At 38.6% G+C, this 3,646-nt stretch overlaps 1 protein-coding gene across 2 annotated transcripts in view; it reads right to left on the bottom strand.

The window, feature by feature from the left end:
• Window positions 1-3,646, bottom strand: part of LOC107041377 — a 38,461-nt gene that overhangs the window by 13,967 nt on the left and 20,848 nt on the right. Inside the window, exon 1 of one of the 2 annotated variants that reach the window (XM_015261901.1) lies at window positions 3,077-3,299. The exons of the other annotated variant lie outside the window; for it this stretch is intronic. The gene's annotated coding sequence lies outside the window, so the exon portion shown is untranslated. Of the gene's footprint in view, window positions 1-3,076; window positions 3,300-3,646 lie in introns of those variants that run through there. 2 annotated transcript variants of the gene reach the window in all.

Below are 3,646 nucleotides of genomic sequence, written 5' to 3'. Positions count from 1 at the left end.
GGGAGGGGGGGGGGGGGGGGAAATACAGGACAAAAGAGAGAAGCCGGCTGGAGTATTCGGGCATTAAAAGTTCAGCGGAACAATCCCGGGGTTTCGATGTATAGTTGCAGTTGTTGGGTTGCAGTTGCGCCCCGGGAGAGGTTTCTCAAAGAAATGAAAAGAAGTGGCCCCAGCTGCAAGAGCCGGATTTCTCTCGGCCCCGTTGTCGTCTGTCCCTTCGACATACGTAAAGGCCATTTTCAGGCCCTCGGGGGCCAACGAAAAAACTCGACGATACTAGTAGCCTCTGCTGAGTATTGAAACGAGGAGAAGGAGCGAAATAAAAATCTACGCATCCAGTTATTCACTCTCTCACTCTCTCGCTCTTCATCTTTACACTTTTTATTTTATTTCGATTCTGTTGTGAAGGGCCCGGGCTACCTGTATCCCTCGACTTGGCAATTATCCGGCGAAAACGAGGGGAAAGGAATAAAAATTGGGGGTTTCTACGACTAGTTGAGGTACTTGGACAATTTATTCGGGTTTGAGGAATATTTTGAAGGAGCTCTAGCAGAACTGTCGAAAATACGATGATTCTGGGAAAAAATACGAGTTTTTGGCTTGAAATTGGGATTGTTGTAAAATTTTGAAAAGAATACATGGATTTTAAAGAAAATATTGTAATTTTGGAAAATGACACATTCTTTAAATTTTTTATGTTAGAATTCTTTTCATTCTATTCCAATAGGAAATGGCTTTGCAGTTAAAGGAATTTTCAACAAAATTTCAGTTGAAAGTGCGATGACTCTAATTGAAATTAAAATACTATGTTTAAAAATTCTATTCACGATTTGCGTTGAGAAATTGTGAAATTCACACTTCACGTTAAATCGCGATGTTAACATCATTGCGACAAATGTTACTCCAATTGAAATTGAAGTTTTTTAAAGATCTATTTCGTGGGAAATTTTGAGTCGAAATATTGTAATTTTGTAAAAACATCACACTCCTCATAATTTCTAATTCGTTATAAATTATTTTGAAACGATTTTATCATTTAAATCTTGAAGGTCTCAATTTAATTCGTCATTTTGAATCGTTAGAAAACAGTTTCAACGTCTCAAAAATGTAGAAAGTCTACTTTTCATGAAATCATGAAGAAAATCATTTTTGAAATTGAATAAAAAAATGTTAAATGTGTCAACAAAATCAATTGAACATGATTTTGTTTTAATTTCTCACACAATTGAACTCAATTATGTGCTAGTGAGAAATGTCAAAATATTTTTCATAAATTTATTCGCGTTAAAAATATTCTCGGAAATTCACTTCATTACAAAAAAGCTTCCAAGAAGTCTTTACGAAAAAACTAAAATGTTGCAAAATGTTATTTGGATGATGCTGATTACGTACAAATTCTCGGAAACTTTTCTCACGCGATTCAATGAAAAAATGATGAATAGGAATTGTCTGTAACTCGGCTGGACTGTCAATGATCATTACGTCTCCATTATTTCCCACGAATGCCCGCTGAGATTTACATTTCCTTTCATTCAGCGATCGCTGAATAATTCTTTTCATCATTTAAAAATGTAATAATGAGGTTAAATTTTTCAATTGACGGCCTAGACGATTTTTAAACTCTCTCGAATATTAATTAATCCAAATCAGTCATAAAATAATTGAAAGTTTATTATCGTTGCGCCATAAATAATCGATAAATGACACGGCAGAGTGAAATTGCCCATTTTTTTTTTAATTTCAAGATTGTTTTTCAATCTTCAAAATGACCCCTGACTCACCAAAATCGGATCGTTTCGTCCGAAAATATTGACGATTCATTCATGAGGACAAAGTGCTTGAAATGTTGCGATTGCATTTGAATTTCTAAAAATCAGTCTCAGGCCATTGAAAAATATTCTTTGATGATTCAAAGTTTTTTAAACGTTAAAAGGTCCGAGGTGAACCTAACCCATTGCTCCGATATTTGCGGAGTAATCAAAAAATCCCTTCGCATAAGACAACAATCGAGAACATATCATGATTTTTTTGTTTTCAGCTTTCTGGGTATATCTCAACATAGAAGTGAAATAGACAAATTTTTGTATCAACACTTTTTGTAGCTCTTGAAATTCTCTACAAAAAACGCTTTCTAACATTTTCGCCTAAACCTACTAATGACGGAGATAATTAGAATGAAATCTGTCCCGATGTTTTAAAACGAAAAAATTCAACTTCCGAATGTTTTGTCTTTAATTTTCGGCGCATATCTACGAACTGAAGTGAGATAGCTAAATTTTTGTGTAGAAATTTTTTGTAGCCCTTAAAATTCTCTACAAAAACCATTTCTGACATTTTCCCCTAACCCAATAAATTACGGAGACAATTGAAGACAACTCCTCTGCGAAGTCATCAAACGCTAAAATTCAATTCCCCTAACCCACAGCTCCGAAAAGTCCTGAGTAATCAAAAAATCCCTGCGCAAAACAATAACAGCGAAAATATTGTTCTACAAAGCTCCAATACCCCTCACTCCCTTGCCCCGAGTTCACTGGAATGCGGAGGGAGCCTCTTTTCTTCGAGATGCTCGGTGACGGCCGACTCCACCGACTGAAGAAGAGAAACGAGAGAGAGCGAAGAAAAAAAAAATGAACCGAGAAACGAATCCCGAACGATAAAGACGGAAGAGGACACGGTGTTTGGTTTTGTGAGTGTCCATAGGGTGGGGGAGTTGAAATTCAGGGAATCTTGCGCCGACGTTTCATTTTCCAGGACAGAGAAAGTCCCTTCTCGGGAGTCCCTGGATCGACAACTCAAGGCACACTTCGCCGTGAAATTCAATAAAACCGAGACAATTGAATTAAACAATTGACATCTCAAAACAGAAGATAATAAAACAAAAAAGTCAAAGCACAAAATCAAATCAAATTCATTAAATTCATTTCCCTCTGACCAAATGACAATAAATCGAGAGGAAGAACTGAAAAAAAATAGTCTCATCATTTCGCAAATCGAATGGCAATTAAGCTAACGATCCTCAGGCGACACCTCGTCGTGCGCCTATAAAATACTCAGTTATACCGAGATGTCAGCTTACCTAAGCTCTCGAGACGCTCTCTGTTGTCATTAATATCCCGTGTTAATTAATCCCAAACGATTGTTCACAGCACTTGACGCATAAACAATAAAATTCCATCAATTTAATCCACAAAATGGCTTTATTCACGAATAATCGTTCACTGGCGCTACTTCCACAGATTATTAAATACTCTGACGTTTAAAATTGGAAGTTGACGGAAAATTGTGCGCCAACTGACGGCTCTGACTCGCCTCGTGTGAATGAATCCGTAATTTCTCGACTGGCAGCGCACAACGGACTGCTTGTACCCAAGCGCAGGGAGGGGGGGAGTTGCTCTCAGGAGTGGGGACGGCGCGGGGTGGGGGGCATCGTGGAAGAGATACGCCTGTGTACGGGAGGTTGTATACAAGGGAATTGACGCAGGTGATGGGGGGACAGAAAACGGCATCGGAAAATGCTCTAGGAAAAGAGGGGAAAGCCGAGTCGACGAAAAAGGCTGTGACGTAAAAGTGGATTCCTCGGGTTAATTGGGAGAGACTATGAGCAGTATTTGCTCGGGGGAAGAGGGGCGGGAGTTGCGGGGGGGAG

This window comes from Diachasma alloeum, unplaced genomic scaffold (assembly GCF_001412515.2).
Source record: "Diachasma alloeum isolate Michigan unplaced genomic scaffold, Dall2.0 Dall_scaffold_00364, whole genome shotgun sequence".
In the NCBI taxonomy this organism is placed as follows: domain Eukaryota; kingdom Metazoa; phylum Arthropoda; class Insecta; order Hymenoptera; family Braconidae; genus Diachasma; species Diachasma alloeum.
This window is presented reverse-complemented; position numbering and strand designations above follow the sequence as displayed.